The 20,033-nt window shown below is 41.2% G+C and overlaps 1 protein-coding gene across 4 annotated transcripts in view; it reads left to right on the top strand.

The window, feature by feature from the left end:
* The window catches only part of ATG10 (autophagy related 10), a 314,418-nt gene that overhangs the window by 8,080 nt on the left and 286,305 nt on the right, over nt 1-20,033 (top strand). The window contains exon 1 of one of the 4 annotated variants that reach the window (XM_033179230.1): nt 11,669-11,940. The exons of 1 other annotated variant lie outside the window; for it this stretch is intronic. The gene's annotated coding sequence lies outside the window, so the exon portion shown is untranslated. Of the gene's footprint in view, nt 1-11,668; nt 12,241-12,918; nt 12,938-20,033 lie in introns of those variants that run through there. 2 more of the 4 variants (XM_033179231.1, XM_033179235.1) reach the window with 2 other exon arrangements.

Genomic DNA, 20,033 nt, shown 5'->3' with positions numbered 1-20,033 from the left:
GCTTACTTCCTATGTTACAAAGAAAGTGGAAGCTATCGGAAATGAAGTTTCCTCAATTCTTTCTCCCTGGCATTTCTTTCCTCTCAAACACAAAGGCATCTATTCCCAGTACATCTTTCTCCTTTGCCCTTCTTCCAGTTAATGCAACTAAGTACTTGGGACTCACCCTGTGTCTCTTCAGGGACTGTGTTGTCTCAATTATCTCCTCTTTCCTTCTGGTTCTTGTGCTTGGCCTATAAATTGGATCAAAATCAACACCCATTTAAAATGTGAAATACCAAAGTACCCCTCCTTACTCCTTGGTTCTTATTCTTCCCTACCTGCGACCCTTTTTCCTTCTCTTCATAGAAAAGCTTGAAGTCTCTACTTCCTTGCCACTCTGCACATTTTGTCGTTTTTACTTTTTTTTTTTGAGATGGAGTCTGGCTCTGTCACCCAGACTGGAGTGTAGTGGCGCGATCTTGGCTCTCTGCAACCTCCACCTTCTGGGTTCAAGCAATTATCCTGCCTCAGCCTCCCGAGTACTTGGGATTACAGGCACCCACCACCACACCCGGTGAATTTTTGTATTTTTAGTAGAGAAGGGGTTTCACCATATTGGCCAGGATGGTCTCGAACTCCTTACCTTGTGATCTGCCCACCTTGACCCCCCAAAGTGCTGGGATTACAGGCGTGAGCCACCATGCCAGGGCTACTTATTCTTTTAGAGAGGCATCTGCCATCATAACACCCAAACTGCTTTTGCTAAGGTCATCAGTATCTTCTTAATTTCCAAAGCCAGTGGTTGCTTCTCAGGACTTATCTTCCTTGATTTTCTTTGCTTTATTTTTGACACTGTTAACCACTCTCGGGAAACTCTCTTCTTGGTTTCTTTCCTCACCCCCCTCCTCATTCTTTTAGAATCATTCTAGGCTCTTCTGTCTGCTTTTCAAATATTGATGTTCCCTAAGATTTCACCCCCAGGTCTCTTCTTTTCTCACTCTATGTACTCTCTCCAGAATAGCCTCTTCTGTGACCAGAACTGCAATCACCTGTATATCAGTGACACCCAGATACAGGGACTGACTTGTTCTGAGGGGGCTAGAATCTAAAGTCAGCGTGAAAGGCAAAAATAAAACAGAGTTAAAATTATATTTGAAAATCTTTAAAATTTCCTCTAAAATACTGTATACACGATTTTGAATGTATATACTATCAATCAAGAAATCCTACACAGCCAGTTTTCCTCCGCTATTGGAACAGAAGGTTGTTTCTTTAGTTAAACGCCAGATGAAGTTGTTGGCTTGCATTTAGCGGCCATGTTATAAGAAAAATATGTTTTTGTTTTTTGCCAAATGCATATAGTAGAGTTAATATAAGTTAAGCAAGCATAGGAGATAACTTCACTGTATATATTTTCAGCTTGACCTCTTCCATGAGCTCTGGACTTATACACTAAACAACTGTCTACTGGATATCTCCTTTTGGATATTCCAATCCAGATTGTTTTAATTATATTTCTGAAAGCTGAAGAAATGAGATACCCACACTCCATTTAGCAAAGGCATTTATTGAAAGGATACAGGGATGTGACATGGGTGCAGCACACAGGCAAAGTGTTTTCATAACATCTTGACCGTTGCCCTTATTCCAGGCAGATGTCCTCTAGCACTGTCCAGCTGCCCATACCCCAGTCTTCTCGCCTGGGTCCTTAGGCAGCTTCAGATTTGTGGAATCTCTAGGCAAGCATTACACAAGCAGGTAACCTCAGTCTGAATGGCCTCAATGAGATTAATGGAATTCATAAGTATCTGGGAAGGCATTGTAATTATTTATTTGTGGTCTTTTCAAGTGCTATACTTCACCTATTGGCTGTTACATCACTCTCTGGGCCTTATGAGGCCCTTATGACCAATTAGTCAAGTGAAATCCCAGCATTTCCCCATTGACCAGACTGAACATCTGACTTTTACACGTGGGATGTGTGTTATGTATATTAAGAACCAATATCAGAGATAAGTCTATGAGGTGATGCATGTTACCTCCTCTTTATCACACGTATCAAACAGCATAAAGAATTAAAACCATCATAGTATTAAACAGTTAAACATTACATTAAATATGTAGCAATACTCCTAACTGTGGGCAGTGTCACTCCAAATTCAGCATTCTAACAGCATGTAATTTTAATGGGACTGGACAGCTTTCATGGTATCCTCTTTCTTCCCTGTCGTTATTCATGTCTCATTGTATGCCTGCTTTGTGTATATAAAGAAGGATATTTCTTTCCATCTTTCTACTATCTATCCCTTCAGATTTATATGATCAGCCCCTCTTATGAGGAAGACTGAACCTCAAAGGGGCGTTCTCCATGGCCAACTCTGGACTGCAGAAGGTAGGCACTGCCCATCTAGAATGTCCCATTATCATCCTTTGCCGGCCATCACATTTTGGCTTTTTTCCCTTTGAAGTTGACCTCTTTTCCTCCACTCTTACTCCGTTTACAGAACAACAGGATACAATTTATACCCAGATAACAATCCTTTCTTTCTGTCCAATACATACTAAAGATTTTAAATCATTTGTTGTCATTTAAAACCACAGATATAAATTTTAAGTTTTAAATTGAAGTTAACATTTTTATTATAAAATCATATCAATAATACGTTATTTTTCTTAACTCAAATGCCAAAAGCATGTGAAGAAAAAGAAATCACCCATGATCATCTGAAGTTGGAAGTTCGAGACCAGTCTGGCCAACGTGGCAAAACCCCATCTCTACTAAAAGTACGTAAAATTAGCCAGGCATGTTGGCGGGCACCTCTAATCCCAGCTACTTGAGAGACTGAGGGATGAGAATCACCTGAATGTGGGAGGCGGAGGTTGCAGTGAGCCAAGATCATGCCACTACACTCCAGCTTGGGCAGCAGAGCGAGACTCTGTCTAAAAAATAAAAATAAAAAAAAATCACCCACGATCTTCCTACCTAGAGGTCACCATGATTAATTTCTGATTATAACCTTTTACTGTTTTTCTACAGGATAATGAATGAGGTAATTCTTTAACACTCTGTTTTGTACCTGGTCATCTTTCCTTGTTAGAAAATACAGATTACACAATCACATTAATGATTGTTGGTATGATTTCATTGTCTCTAGGTATCAATCCCTTAAATTTAAAAATGTGTATATTTTGGTTTCCACAGCCCTGCAAAGCTGGGATTATTACCAGTTCCACTTCATAGAAATATAGATCCTGAGGTTCAGAGAAAGTAAGTGACTGCCCAAAATTTACATACCATGGAAGGGACAGGACTGAAGCTTGCCCCATGACTTCTTGCCTTTAAATTGGTGCCCTTTCCACAGTATATCTCTTGTCTCACTAATGAGATAATGCAGATGAAGGGGCTGGGCAAGTGCATATTATCGTTATTGCCTCAGGAGGCAACTCCTGATTTGATCTGAATCTAGAACAGCTTCTTGAATTAAATCTGCCCAGAGGCTTCCAGGTTTGCAGACTAAACTTGTCTTTATGCAAAATATCATTATAACACACTAATATCAATATGCAGTTGAATCCTATAATCATAATTAATTCCTGATTAGTAAACATAGCCACACAACATTTAAGGAAACAGATCATTATTGAACAAGGACATTCAAGCCCTTACTAACAAAAGATGGACCCTGGGGCATGTGCATTGATCTTATCTCATTACCCTGTGGTATTTTCTTTGCTGGATGGTGAATGGAAAGTCCAGTACAAAAGAATATCTAGCTGCAAGGTACCGGGGAGTCTATCCTGGGGCCCTGAAAGCACAGTGTGTTTGAACCAAAACTTCTGAAGAGTTAATGAGGTTCTGTAGTTCTTTTACTGTGTAGATTATTTTCCACCAACTGCTTTCCAAATCAGTGAAGTATGGATATAGGGTGCTGCAAATGTCCTGTTGGACTCTTCTTTTTTTGTTGTTGTTGAGACAGAGTCTCACCCTGTTGCCCAGGCTGAGTGCGATGGCGAGATCTTGGCTCACTGCAAACCCCGCTTCCTGGGTTCAAGTGATTCTCCTGCCTCAGCTTCCCAAGTAGCTGGGATTACAGGCACACGCCTCCATGCTCAGCTAATTTTTGTATTTTTAGTAGAGACAGGGTTTCACCATGTTGGCCAGGCTGGTCTCGAACTCCTGACCTCATGATCCACCTGCCTCAGCCTCCCAAAGTGCTGAGATTACAGGCGTGAGCCACCGGGCCTGGTCCTGCACTCTTCTTTTCTGCATTGTCCGAAGGTGTTGTACATTCTTTTATCACAGTTTGCTATTGATCTACTTTATCATTTACTTCTTCTTGAGCCCTTCACCATCTTTCACCATTCTCCATTCAAGGACACTTTGGTCAAGGTTTGGTTCATTTTCCCATGTCTGTGCCTACAAAGACCCTGGACTGCCCTTCCCTTCAGTGGTCCTGGACACTTCAGTGAAGATTGCGACTGAAAAGCCACATGGGTGTAAATTGCCAGGCCCTCATTAAAAGATAATTTCAGAAAAGGGTAAAATCATGACTTTCATACAGATATACCAATGAGCATGTTTAAAAATTATTTTACTCATATGAACCAGGCAAAATGGGATAGAACTGGTTTTTTTTTTTTTTTTTTGAGGCGGAGTCTCGCTCTGTCGCCTGGACTGGAGTGCAGTGGCCGGATCTCAGCTCACTGCAAGCTCCATCTCCCAGGTTTACGCCATTCTCCTGCCTCAGCCTCCCGAGTAGCTGGGACTACAGGCGCCGCCACCTCGCCCGGCTAGTTTTTGTATTTTTAGTAGAGGCGGGGTTTCACCGTGTTAGCCAGGATGGTCTTGATCTCCTGACCTCGTGATCCGCCCGTCTCGGCCTCCCAAAGTGCTGGGATTACAGGCTTGAGCCACCGCGCCCGGCAGAACTGGTTTTTCCATTGGAGGGGTGGGGCAGCCAATTCAAATCACTACCAGACAGGATATAATTTACATATTTACCAATAGCCTATAACTTAGCTCAATTGTAACAAATGTACCACACTAATGCAAGATGTTAATAAAAGGTAAAACTATGAGTGGGTTGCATATAGACAGATACATAGATAGTAATTATCCATACTATCTGCTCAATTTTCTGGAAACATAAACATTTTCTAAAAAGTAAAGTCTATTAATTTAAAATAGTGATATATACTGCCAGAAAAAGGGTTTATATCACAGTGAAGTTGAGAAAACTGATAACGGTAACAGCAAGGCGATTTCAAGCTTTCCCTTACACCTTCTTGTTGCCTTTAATACATGTGAAGTACATGTATATTTTTGGGGTTTTGTTTTATTTTTATATTTTTAATACATTTTTGAGGTATAGTTTATATATAATAAAATGCTCCCAACTTAAGTCTACAGTTCAATGCATTTTGATAAATGCATATACTCCATATGCTACAATGGTCTGAATGTCTTTCCCCAAAATGAGATCTTAATCCCCAAAGTGATGGTACTAGGAGATAGGGCTTTTCAACAAACCCAGAACTAGGTCCTCACTAGACACCAAGTCTACTAGTGCCCAGATATTGGACTTTCCAGCTTTCATAGCTGTGAGACATACATTTCTGCTGTTTATAAGTCACCTAGTTTATGGTATTTTGTTATAGCAGCCTGAATAGACTAAGACAACATATAACCATGACTACAATCAAAGTATTTTCATTATCCCAAAATGTTACCTCGTACCCTTTGTAGTTAATCCTGTCTCCAATCCTCAGCCCTCAGCCACTACTCATTTATTCTAGATTAGCTACTCTAGATTAGCTTTGCCAACTCTAGAAAATAGTATCATACAGTATGTATATGTCTGGCTTCTTTTGCTCAGCATGATGTTTTGAGATGAATTCATGTTGTTGCATTTAGCAGTAATTAGTTTCTTCTTACAGCTGAGTAGTCTTCCATTGCATGGACATACTGTACCACAATTTGCTTCCCATTCATCTGGAAGGACGTTCAGATTGTTTTCAGCTTTGGCTCTTATGAATAATGCTTCTATGAATAATCACATACAAGTATTTTTGTGGACATATATGTTTATTTCTCTTGAGTAAATATCTTGGAGTAGATATACATTTTGTGATCAATATGAAAATAAAAATTGTATACTACTAATGTTCTATATTGATCACATTCCTTAACTTAGAGCTTGACTTAGTTGATGATTCTAATTTAGAAACAGTTTTGCTTCTGAATTTCGTTATTTTTATGGAATTAAACATGTTTGAAAATTATGTTTTATTTGATTTTTAGTAGTATACATATAATTACAGTATAGAAAATTGGAGGCTGTGACTGGACACTTGGGATTCAAATATTTGTATGGAAACAGCAATGGAGAATTGTCATATTTTAATGATAATCTATGATTATTTAATTATCTGTGCTGCCTTAGAAACATTAAAAAGGTTGGGCATAGTGGCTCATGCCTATAATCCCAGCACTTTGGGAGGCCAAGGCAGGCGGATCACTTGAGGTCAGGAGTTCAAGATCAGCCTGTCCAACATGGTGAAACCCCCTCTCTGCTAAAAGTAAAAAATATTAGCTGGGCATGGTGGCGTGCGCCTGTAATTCCAGCTACTCGGGTGGCTGAGGAACGAGAATCACTGGAACCTGGGAGACACAGGTTGCAGTGAACCCTGATGGCGTCACTGCACTCCAGCCTGGGCGACAGAGTGAGACTCCATACCAAAAAAATAAATAAATAAAATAAAATAAAATAAAGAAACATTTAAAAAAAGTCCCAAGGTTACTGAAAATTATTTGTAAAGGTTTTGATGTTAGCAAAGGATAAAGGTAATGTAGATTGCAGCAGTGATGTGCTATATAGCTAAGAATGCATGGCAATGAGGCCGACGCAGTGGCTCATGCCTGTAATCCCAGTACTTTGGGAGGCCAAGGCAGGCAGATCATGAGGTCAGGAGTTCAAGACCAGCCTGATTGACATGGTGAAATCCTGTCTCTACTAAAAATACAAAAATTAGGCCGAGCGCGGTGGCTCACGCCTGTAATCCCAGCTACTGAGGACACTGAGGCCAGAGAATTGCTTGAACCTGGGAGGCGAAGAAGTTTGCAGTGAGCTGATATCACGCCACTGCACCCCAGCCTGGGTGACAGAGAGAGACTCTGTCTCAAAAAAAAAAAAAAAAGGATAGTAATGGGATTATAGCTTCTACCTGTGCTTTAGTTTTTAGTATCTTATTCTTGAGAGTCTAGTTTGTACTATGAAGGTTAGAACACGTTTCTGGAAATGATCCAATTTGAGCAATCTGAATAAGAGTCGGAATAAGTTGAAATATTTTATGTAGTGAATTTCGGTATTTGCTTTGTCTCCTTTTTTTTTTTTTGAGACTGAGTCTTGGTCTGTTGCCCAGGCTGGAGTGCAGTGGTGCCATTTTGGCTCACTGCAACCTCCGCTCCCACTCCTACCCCACTCTCTGCCCCCACCCCCAGGTTTAAGTGATTCTCATGTCTCAGCCTCCCAAGTAGCTGGGATTATAGGCATGCACCACCACCACGCCTGAATAATTTTGTATTTTTAGTAGAGACAGGGTTTCACCATACTTGCCATGCTGGTCTCGAACTCCTGGCCTCAAGTGATCCGCCTGCCTGGGCCTCCAAAAGTGCTGGGATTACAGGCGTGAGCCACCGCGCCTGGCCTGCTTTGTCTATGTTTTTAACATTCGTGGTTGGACTTTTTAATCTTTCAAGAGTTTGAAGATAGTTGGGAACTATACATTGTATTTTAAATTTATCAGGGGAACCCAATGTTCTACAAGGATCATTCTGGCAGTGGTCTATTATTATCCAGGTGCTTTTTTACTCCCATTGGAATTGGTTGAGAGGGCCCTATGTTCTTTTACTTTTGGGGATGTAGAAAAACTGCATGGCAATAGCATATCCTTCTGGGTTATCAGATTCTAGCCTTGTTCCTTGTCTTTGCAATATGAGTTCTGACAAATGCATAATGTCACATATCCACTATTTCAGTAACATACATCATAGTTTCACTGTCCTAAAAAATGCCTTATTCTCCATGTATTCATCTCTTCCCTCTTTGCCTCCCTTCCCCCAAACTCTTTCCACCAGTAATCTTTTACTGTCTCTATAGTTTTGCCTACTAGTATTTTTTTCTCTCACACTTTTAAGTAAGTGCTATGCACACACAGCTTCAAGACAAGTTTATCTCTACCATCCAATCAGATTACCTCCTCTAACTCTTTTATATAATTTATCTTTCCCTAAGGACCTCCTGGAGGGTGGTGGAAGAGAGATCTGCCTACTATAAGCTGCAGTAGAGATAGCTTTTGTTCCCTAGTATCTATTCTTCTCTTCTTTCTTTTAATAATAAAACAATCCCACCCTGTCAAGGTTTGACTGAGCCCATGGCTAGACGCTACATTTTCTTCCTTCCTTGAATATACGTGTGACCTATGGGATATGAGCAGAAAGGATATATGCATGCAAGTAATAAGAACTGGCAAAATTGAGTAAATAAGACATTTACCATGGAACTTAAAAAGTTGTGTCCCTTTATAGGACCATACTATCGAAAGGATATTATGAATTATTATTTTTAAATAAATCCTGTAATTACATCTTAAAAGACACATTTATGCTGCATTGTAATTTTTGATAATAAAAGTGTTTATTGGTTAAAGGAAAATAACTTTGAATGTAATGCAGTTTGTATAACCCTATTTTGAATTAAAAAAATTTACATGAATATCAGAAAACTAAAACAAAAAAACAAAAAAGTTGAAGTTTCAACTTTTAGAAGGCTCTGTGTGAAACATGAGCATTAAAGCATAATGGACAAACAAAAGCCTAAAACAATGAGAAAAAAGAATGTCCACATCTGTAATCACAGCGCTTTGGGAGGCTGAGGTGGGAAAACTGCTTGAGGCCAGGAATTCCAGGTAACAGTAAATTATGACCACTAAGTTATGACCCGGCCATTGGTGAAAGAGAGGGAGACTTTGTCTTTAAAAAAAAAAAAAAAAAAAAATATGGCCACAGAGCTGGAAGGAGAATCAGGGGACTATGGGTTTTACATAAGCGAAAGGAAGCAAGACTTTTTGGAAGTGAGCGATATGTCCAAATGAAACAGAGAAATCTAATAAAATAAGTATTAAAAGGATTTAATAATTAAGATATATCATTATAAAATGGGTATGTCATGAAGTTATGAGATTAACTATGTACATATAAAGCTTCTGGACTATAATAGGTGTTCAATAAATTTTAACTCGCTTTCTTTTTGTGATCAATTCCTTGTTTTATTCAAAGAATACTTACTACTAGTTAGGACTATCGGGACTAGAAAATAATACCCCACAATGAAACTCTCAGAAGCAAAAGTTTTTCTCTGACCTTCTCCTGCCTTCCTGTCTCTCGGTCCCATTCTCCCCTAAGGCTAGCTATAGAAACTAGGCGGGCCATAGACACTAGAACCTCTTTTCCCCAAAGCCAGTCATAAATCCTGGAAATATTACTTTAATTTCCCCCCCACCTTTTTTTGTAAAAACTGGCCATAAAGAAATTATCTGATCTACCTTTTTTGACTGTAGGTCCTAAGACCGTCATTGCAGAGAGGGTCCCGCCCCACACCTGGAAGGAAGGAGTATATGCTCAGAGAGGCCAAGAAGAAACAGACAGGCCTTGCTGGGTTTCCCCACTCAGGCTATTAGCATTAGCGCATACCCTTCTGTCCAATCATATTTGTTCATGGCTGTCCATACTTTGTTGGACGTACAAATGGACATTACAATTTTCCCTGTATCTTTGGGTCTTCATTCTGAAGGTTCTCATGTATATGTGCTAAATAAACTTGCGTGCCTTTCCTCCAATTACTCTGCCCTTTGTGAGTAGATTTGTCAGTGAACTTCAGTGATCAGAGAGGAGAGCTATAGGAGCCCTGCTCGAACCTTGAAATGCTGTGATGACAGACTGTAGCCTTAAAGCACTTTATAGTGTTGTACGGTAAACACATAAACAGGCCAATATCATTCTTTGCCATGAGGGATATGATGACAGGAAGTACATGGGGGTTAATTGAGTTATTTCTTTTAGTTTCTTTGTTTTTGGCATGTGAATTATGAAACTTTAAAACACATCCAGTGCAAAAAAAGATTTATTTAATTAACATGGTGGTTGGTGCGCTGCGTTTCTAAAATATTGAGTATGATGTAAAGCAGTGCATTCTTTTTTAAAACATTTATTCTTATTTTGAAACATTTTTGTAGAGATGAGGTCTCACTGTGTTGCCCAGGCTGGTCTCGAACTCCTGGGCTCAAGAGATTCTCCTACCTCGGCCTCCCAAAGTGCTGGGATTACAGGCGCCCGCCACCTCGCCCGGCTAGTTTTTTGTATTTTTTAGTAGAGACGGGGTTTCACAGTGTTAGCCAGGATGGTCTCGATCTCCTGACCTCGTGATCCGCCCGCCTCGGCCTCCCAAAGTGCTGGGATTACAGGCTTGAGCCACCGCGCCCGGCCGAAATACGTTTTTAAGGTAAATACTTAAAAGCTGATGGAGATACCTGGTCTACTTAAGTTCTCATTGAGAACACACTGCCTTGTGCTTTTAAAAAAATTAAATGGATAATCTCAATTGGCAGCTACTAATCAATTTATATCCATAGTTGCTTAAAAAAGTTAGTGTAAGTTCATTTTTATTAGTCGCACCATTTTGAGTTTTAAACTATTTTACATAAAGTAAAATTTGTACCTCTTACGGGTTTCGTCAAACAGTGGTTTAGTCACCAACACAATCACGGTATAAAAGCTCTCAAGCACCTTTCTAGTCAACCCCTTCCTTCAGCCCTTCATCCTGGTCACCACTGATCAGTATTCTGTCTAAAAGGAAAACTTGTTACTTGGAAATCATTATAGACACAGGAAACTGCAAAAATACGACAGCACCTAGAGTCCGGTGTACCTATCACCTAGTTTCTTCCAATGGTGACATCTTATACAACTGTAGTACAAGATCAAAACCATGTCATGTAGTTTGAAGGCAGGTTTTCCTTTCATTTCTTCGCCAGCATTTTCTCCTTTCATTTCCAACACATTTAACTGTTGTTAGAAGGAGCAGATGCTAGTTTTCTTTCAGATGTCTGCTATTTCAGTTCGATTACCCCGTTACTCTTACATTTTTCTAGTCTTTATCCCCATCGTTTCGCCCCAATTTAATTTTGCTGCTAGTTTTTTTTTTTCTCCTCTGGGATATGTGCCACAGATGTATTGTCAACATTCGAATTCCTAACTTCTCCCTCCATCCGTAAGTTTTCAAGGGGTAGCCGTGCTTGTGCTTAATTGTGGTGTTTACAGGACTTTTTGTAGTGTGTGAATGCTGGCATGGCTCTCCAACCTCTTAGGGGGCTGCTAGTAACCCGCTCCTTCACTCAACGAGCCGCCTTTGTGCTCCGCGGAGGGCACCGCCTGCGCTGGGTTGGGGGGGGTGAGATTTGCCCGCCAAGCGAGGGGCGGGGCCTTGGCGGCAGTGGCAGCGGGCGGCGGGGAAGTCTCGCTTCCCTCCTCCACCCCCTCCCAGTCCCGGCCTGGGTCCCAGCCCCGCCCCTGCCCGGAGCGCGCGGCCGATCACGTCACCGGCCTGCGCTAGGCGGTCCCCACGGCGCATGGGAAGGCGCAATGCGCACGCTCCGACTCGGCCGCTGGCGGCTCTGAGTAAAGGAGGCCACGGCCGCTTGTGGTTGCCCTCGGGGCGCACTGGCTTGGGTCTTCCTCCGTCCTCGAGGCCCCAGTAGTCCCATCGTTCAGCCCCCTAGGGGCACCGGCGCGGCAGTGGCCTCGCAAGGCGCTGGGTTCCACTCTCCAGCTCTCCTCCCCCTGGCCCCGTCGCCCCGCCCTCGCCGGGCTGGGCTGCGGGGTCAGGGGCCGAGCGGAGCGGGGTGAGTATTCCCACAGCCCCTGCCGGTCGCCTCCTCCCGGCTCTGCTTCCCACACGGTCCTCGGCCTACTCCTAGGACAGGGAGGAAGGGCTCGCGCGGGTAGGCGGGACACAGCCCAGTCCTGAACAAAAGGCCGGGGAAGCGGGTCCCCGCCGGTGAACTGCAGGCCTGTGTTGGCCGCCGCGCTCTGGGCGAGCGGGGAAGGGCGAGGACACTCCCTCCCCGGGACCCCGTCCCCGTCGCGCACAAGGTGTCACCAGCACTCCTGGCCCAGTACCCAAATGCTGCAGCACCCTCGAAGTGGGTAGTTACTACCTTGTGTTTAAAATCCACATACTGATAGCAAATCTTTGGCCATGTGACGTTGAAACAGTATTAAATTACCGGGGTTTCCGGTGGCTGACTCCAACTTAATTTGAAGTTTCAGATTCATAAAGTATCAGGAGGAATAACTTGATATTTAGAGCCAAGAGGTTTTTGTTTTTTTTAAACCTCCCAGAAAACCTATAAAATCAGGAATTGACGGGGAGGGCGGGAGAATGATAAAGGAATAGTTGGCTGATTTAAAGAAACTTTTCGTAGTAAAAATTACAAAAGTATTGGAAATAAGGCAAAAGGATGACAGCATGTTTTTTTCAGTCAAAATGGAGCCTGTTTAATAGGCCCACCTGAAGATGATTTAGATGTCTAGGGGAGTGTATTTTGTTTGGCATGATGATATTGATTAGGGCCTAGGCTTTGTAGTTAACATCTTTTTGGGTAATGGAGATGCAAATTATTTGAGTGGGATAGAAAAAAAATACAGTACTCGTAAAGGTTGTAGTTCTATTGCGTTGTAGGATATTAACCATTTTTCTTTTTTCTTTTTTTTGGAGACAGATTCTCGCTCTGTCACCCAGGCTGGAGTGCAGTGGCATGATCTCGGTTCAGTGCAATCTCTGCCTCCCGGGTTCAAGCAGTTCTCCTGCCTCAGCCTCCCGAGTAGCTGGGACTACAGGTGCCCGCCACCATGCCCAGCTAATTTTTGTATGTTTAGTAGAGACGGGGTTTCACCATATTGGACAGGCTGGTCTTGAACTCCTGATCTTGTGATCCATCCGCCTGCCTTGGCCTCCCAAAGTGCTGGGATTACAGGCATAAGCCACCGCGCCCGGCCAATATTAACCGTTTTTCTACCTAACCTATCAAACTTATCCTTTCTTCATTGTTTATGCTCAGTTCCTGAAATGCTTTTGAGCGCACTAAGCCATTCAGCTTGCTCCGTTGTGAGTTTAATAAGTCTTTGTCACAAGTTCATTTTGAGTCAGATTTATAACTTTTGTTATTGGACAATGGTCACTATTCTTTAGTGGCAGAAACAAGCTTATGCTTCTCAGGATGGGAGGACATAGGCCCTGTGTGGTACTCAAATACATCTTAGGACCCCAAGTAGAATCCTTTCTCATTGCTTCCGCAGGGTTAAACAGTGACCAGAGGAAATGTTACAGAACCTTGACCAAAAAATAAATCCAGAGTATTGAGAAATTAAAATTAAAGTCTTGCAGATTGCAGAGTTTAAAAATTGTTATTGATATTTTAAATTGAAAAAATTAGTGGAAATAGTAGTTCTAAACTGCATTCATTTGAATGTGGAGTGTTAAAAGATTATTTCCCCTGTCTCCTGCTTTTCCCTTGCCACCTCCTGTTCTATTATGATAAGGTTAACTGAGATTTTGCTACATGATGGGCCATTCAAGTTATGTATAATGTTTTGTGACAAACTATATGTTGACAGTAGTTCCTGATGCCTAATACATTTCTGAGAAAGGTAAAGCAGCCCTTTAGGAAAAACAGGGAGCGTAAAACTTACAGAAGATTTCTTAAGATGGGCTTTATTTGATGATTATCTTTGAAGCCTAGAGATGTGTTTGGGACCCAGGAGGTTGTGTTTGAATCATAAATATAATCAGGGAATCTTAAGGAAAAAAAAAAGCCATAGAGATCATTTGGTGATTATCTGTTGAAAACAAATGTTTTCAGGGGACAAGCAGCCTGAGTATAATAAAACAATTAGAAAGTTGGGGAATGGAGAATAGGAGAATAAGCTGTACCTGAAGGAATTCTGATTAGGGAATGGTTGCTGAAAACTTCAGAGACAAGACTTCTCTAATGTGCTTACCTGATGACATAGGTTTATAGGATCCAGGAAGAGTGCTTAGTAATAGGAGTTTAGCTTTGAAGCTAGGGTTATTTCATATCACTGTCATGTAACATCTTTCCGAGGAAACCTTTTTATCATCTCTTCTGAGCTCAAGAACCTACAATGGTTTCCTATTACCAGCTGTTTTAAATGGAATCTCCTTTGGGCTTTTTTTGATTTCTTTTTTTGGTTTGTTTTTTAAGAGGTGGAGTCTCTGTAAGTTGCCCAGGCTGGAGTGCAGTGGCTATTTAGAGGCACAATTAGAAGGCACTACACAGCCTTGACTCCTGGCTCAGGCAGTCCTCCTGCCTCAGCCTCCTGAGTAGTGAGGACTAAAGGCGAGAGCTACCTCTCCAAGCTTCCTTTGAGTTTTAAGACTGTAAACTTTCTGCACCCTGTCCCTAGATTCTCAATATCCCTCAATCTATACTCTCCATTCAGGTTCTTTACTGGTGTACCTCATTTCAGTCTGTTCCAAGGTTCACTGCCACTGCCCCCATCCCTTCTATTTTTCTTTCTATATCCTCCTATAATTCAAGGATTAACTGAATTCTAACTCCTGTAGGGCACAGGCTCTGGTTCCAGACTGCCTTAGGTCAAATTGCTACGCTTAACAGCTGTCTTACCTTGGACAAGTTACCCTCTTTGTCTCAATTTCCTTATTTATAAAATAAAGAAAATCCTAGTAATTTACCTTAAAAAGTTGCTGTTTGTTACCAGTTCTTAATATATAGTAATACATGTGATTTTAATTATTTTAGTCCATACTAATTCTTCAAACAGTGGTTGTATAATTTATCACTGTTTTTTATTATCCATTATTCTCTGATGTTCTTTTCAATTTGAATCTTTACTTAAAAATTTGATTACTTTGAAAAGAATGTGTATTCTGAAAAATAAAAAAAAATTTTGATTACAAACTATTGAAGGCAAAGACTGTATTATACTTCTTTTTGAAAGTCTCTTAAACCAAGTCTGGGTGCAGTGGTTCACGCCTGTGATCTCAGCACTTTGGGAGGCTGAGGCAGGCAAATTGCCTTAGCTGAGGAGTTGGAGACCAGCTTTGGTAACATTGCAAAACCTTGTGTCTACAAAAATGCAAAAAAGTAGCTGTGCATGGTGGTACACACGTGTGGTCCCAGCTACTCAAGAGGCTGAGGTGGGAGGATCGCTTGAGCCTGGGAGGTGGAGGTTGCAGTCAGCTGAGATGGCACCACTGCCCTCAATCCTGGGTGACACAGACCCCCTCTCTCAAAAAAAAAAAAAAAGTATCTTAAACCTCTCAGGATGATCTGGGGCTCAGTGTAATATTTTTTTCTTCTCATCTTACTATCTAGTTTTCTTTTTCTTTTCTGTTTTTTCATTTTACTTTTGTAGCTTAGTTTCAAAAGTATTTGAGGTAGCTTATAAACTATATAATATATAACAACATAAAAAATAAAGAGAAATCAAGATTGTGGAAATATGAAGCTTGAATAGAAAGATGTGATTAGGGTGAGTTATACTGAAAATATACTGTGAATGTTGTACAATTATTAAAGGTAGGCCACAAAGTTCCAAGCTTCATCATGGTCAGAGGAAAGAAGGAAACGTATTTATTGCCCGGCAAAAACAGCTTCCTGTGTTAAAATAATTGGGAGGCCATTGCCTGAGGAAGCTCCAGTGCCCTGGGTTCCTACATAAACAAACTAACACCTAACTCAGTCTAAATGGTCTTATTCTAGGAAAATGAAACTTGTAGCTTAACCAATCAGAAACCAACTAACCTCTAAACCACTGCCTTTTACTGGAATGATCCAAGTAGGACTACTCCACTTTGACCAATCATAGATTTTCTTGGCCTTGCTTCTGCCGTTTACTCTACAAAAGCTTTCTAACTGTGTCCCTTTGGTGCAGCCCCATGTTGCTTGCATTTTGGAGCTGACTAATTCGTTAATACGCCTAGTGTTCCATTATTGAAATGCTAAGCTTGTGGGAGTTATTTATATCCTGCTCAAGGTCATCACCAAGGTCTGATTTTTCACACAAAAAAATTTGCAACCTTCTGCATAAATGAGTTAACCATTGTCTGCTCAAATAAACATTTTCTTGTTTTTGTTTTTTTGAGACAGTATCTTGTTGTGTCGCCCAGGCTGGAGGGTAGTAGTGTAATTATGGCTCACTGCAGCCTCGATTTCCTGGGCTCAAGCTATCCTCCCACTTCAGCCTCCCAAGTAGCTGGGACTACAGGCATGCACCACTATGCCAGGTTAAGTTTTGTATTTTTTGTAGAGGCAGGATATCACCATATGCCGGGGGCCGGTCTTAAATTCCTGGGCTCAAGCAGTCCACCTGCCTTGTCCTCCCAAAGTGCTGGGATTACTGTGCCTGACCTCAAATAAACTCTTTAAAATTTTAATGTGCCTTAGTTTTTCTTTTAGCACTTAGTAAATATTTAGTGAGTGAAATGGAGGTTGTGATCTCAGATTTTAAAGGATATGCTGAGGCCCTAGAGTTAAATTCTCTAGACTTTGTTAATTCCTTACCTACTTCCCAGTATTTCTTTTTTTTTTTTTTTTTTTTTGAGACGGAGTCTTGCTCTGTCACCCAGGCTGGAGTGCAGTGGCCGGATCTCAGCTCACTGCAAGCTCCGCCTCCCAGGTTCACGCCATTCTCCTGCCTCAGCCTCCCAAGTGGCTGGGATTACAGGCACCCGCAACCTCGCCCGGCTAGTTTTTTTGTATTTTTTTAGTAGAGACGGGGTTTCACCGTGTTTGCCAGGATGATCTCGATCTCCTGACCTCGTGATCCGCCCGTCTCGGCCTCCCAAAGTGCTGGGATTACAGGCTTGAGCCACCGCGCCCGGCCCCCAGTATTTCTCAAAGGGGGCTCTACTGGCATTTTTACGGACAACTCTTCACTGTGTGGGATTGTCCTGCACATCGTAGAATGTTTATTTTACCTGGTCCCTCAGTACTAAATGGCAATGGCAAGCTCTAACTTCTTTTTTTTTTTTTGACAATCCAATATGATCCCATTTGTTTCCAAGCAGCCCCTTGAAGAGTGGGTTCCCCATAAAGTTGGGAACCGTTAGACCTTATTTGCCCATACTCTACTCCATCCAAGCTATGCTGCATCCACTGCCATTTGTTTTATTTTTAAACCTTGCATTCTTTTCAGACCCTGTCTTTGTAGGAGCTCCTTCATATTTTTGGAGTGACTTTGTCTCCACCTGGTTGGCCCTTACTCAAATTTCAAAATTCAGTTCTTTGAGAATTGAATTCATGTGTTCAGAACTCCAAGTTTTGGAGTCTTCCCCAGTTTTGCCAGGAAGTTTGATATTCTTTTCTAGGAGGACACTCACAGCAAGCACTAGGGTATTATAGGTACTGAGTGAATGAATGAAAAGCTTGTGGAAATAGAAGGCACATTAGTCTCATCTCTGAACAAAGTCTCATCTCTGAACAAAGACGTTTGCAAGAAGAAAAATTTAAAGGGAATGTGTCTTTCATTACAAAAATGTCCAACCATTTCCTTTTTTTATTTTCCAAAATAAAAATATGGCACTTGGTAGTATATTTTAAAGACACTTTGTTCTATCATCTGTATTCAGGCTGGTACTGATTCTGTAGCTTCTGATATTGTGTTGGTCCTTTTTTTTTTTTTTTTTGAGATGGAGTCTTGCTCTGTCGTCCAAGCTGGAGTGCAATGGCACGATCTCAGCTCATTGCAACCTCTGCCTCCCAGGTTCAAGTGATTCTCCTGCCTCAGCCTCCCAAGTAGCTGGGATTACAGCCGCCCGCCACCACACCCAGCTAATTTTTGTATTTTTAGTAGAGATGGGGTTTCACCATGTTGGTCAGGCTGGTCTCGAACTCCTGACCTCAGGTGATCTGTCCACCTTGGCCTCCCAAAATGCTGGGATTGCAGGCGTGAGCCACTTCTCCTTTCTGTCTCTTCTTATTTTTTGGATACTTTTGGCCAAGGATACCCCGTTATCTCCTTATTTCCTAATTCTGGGAATCTTGGCATATGTGCTGACTAGAGTTTGTTGTACTAGTCCTACCACCCACTGTTCAAAGGCAGCAAGAGAGTTTGAGCTGGTGGATCAGCTCAAATTGTCATCAGTGGTGGAACAGTTGTTCTTAGGTGCTTGCAGAGTTTTATTATTAAAAAATTAAAATCTTTTAATGAAAATAATGATACTGGTATCAGAAAGATTGGATGTCACATAGATCTGTGGGTTTTGTTGTTGTTGTTGTTGTTGTTTGTTTTAGAGACAGGATCTTGCTCTGTCTCCAGGCTGAAGGGCAGTGTCACGGTCATAGCTCACTGCAATCTTGAATTCCCAGCCTCAAGTGATCCTCCCACCTTGGCCTCCCAAAGTATACATCAGTTTGTGTAAGAAAAGTTCCAAGAAGTGAATAGACCTGAAAGTTGAAGAAAGGTACTATAAATGAGAAGAGATATATAGAATAAGTCCATTCAAATTTTTACATTTTTTTTCTTTTTGTTTTTTTTTTTAAGACAGTCTCGCTTTGTCACCCAGGCTGGAGTGCAGTGGCACAATCTTAGCTCACTGCAACCTCTGCCTCCTGGGTTTAAGCGATTCTCCTGCCTCAGCCTCTGGAGTAGCTAGGACTACAGTGCACACTACTGCACCTGGCTAATTTTTGTATTTTAAGTAGAGAAGGGATTTCACCATGTTAGCCAGGCTGGTCTTGAACTCCTGACCTCAGGTGATTCTCCTGTCTCAGCCTCCCAAAGTGCTGGGATTACAGGCATGGTCTGTATTTTTCTTTTATTCATGGTCTGAATTTTTCTTTTATTCATGGTCTGAATTTTTCTTTTATTCATTTACAACTTAAAAAAAAATTTACTGTTTGCCTATCTGTTATAGATGCTAAGATACAAAGTGTAAATCAAATCTCCAGACATTGTAGACGTTGCTGTATCATCTTCTGGCATTCATTGCAGTGGGTGAAGATGGCAGAGGCTACCCTGATTTTTGTTACTTGTAGGTAAACCTTTGTTTTTTGCCTGCATCTTTTTTCTTTCTAGTCTTTAAATTAAGATATTCCACCAGGCTATGTTTAGGCACAAGTTTCTTTCCAACAGCTTTGTTTTTTTTAGAAACATGGTGAATTCTTTCAGTTTATAGGTAAATCTTTTAAATCTTTTTTTCCTCCGTCTTAGAACAGTTTTTCAGTTGTACATTTGCTTATGATTGTAGTTCAGAAATTCCAGTTATTTGTAGGTTGGACCTGTGTTCTTTGTCCTTCCCATCAAACAATATGCATTTTTTTCATCTTGGTCTTTTTTCTTTTGTGTATTTGGAGAGGATCTTATATGCTTATACACTGAAACTCGAATGTGATTTTTTTCCGGCTTCTATACATCTCTCTGTTGCCTTGAATGTAGAATTTATATCTCTGCTGTTACATGTTTGAATTTCCTTCCAGTTTTTTCTTATGCAGTTTCCTTTTTAATCTCAGCTGTTTTTCCTTCCTCATCTCTTGCTTTTAGATGAGGTCTTTCCCTTTCTAAACTTTTTCTTTTTAAAATTGGGAACACAGAGTAGATAATTCCTCAGTTTGATTTCCATATTCCTAGTGTAAGCCCATTACTGGAGCAAGCTTTACCTCTTCCTGTTTATGGTAGTGCCCCTCTTTTCTTATGCAAGAGCTACTTAAAGGTCTTGTGTTTTGGTTTACTTACCTTGACAAAAGAGGGGCATGTTGACTGGTCAGAGTGACCAAGCGTTCCTTCCTTCGTCTCTCTCACTACATTTAGAAGCTGGAGGAATCTTCCTCTTTTTGTTAGCTTGGAAAGCAGATGAATGGGTACAACCAAATTTATGAAGGATAGATCATTTTCTATACTCAGGAGAGGTCTTCCTTTCCTAGTGTTGAATCTTTTGGTCCTGTAACTATAA

This window comes from Trachypithecus francoisi, unplaced genomic scaffold (genome assembly GCF_009764315.1).
Source record: "Trachypithecus francoisi isolate TF-2019V2 unplaced genomic scaffold, Tfra_2.0 Lachesis_group2, whole genome shotgun sequence".
NCBI classification, from domain to species: domain Eukaryota; kingdom Metazoa; phylum Chordata; class Mammalia; order Primates; family Cercopithecidae; genus Trachypithecus; species Trachypithecus francoisi.
The sequence above is the reverse complement of the archived record's forward strand: the minus strand, read 5'-3'. Positions and strand labels throughout refer to the sequence as shown.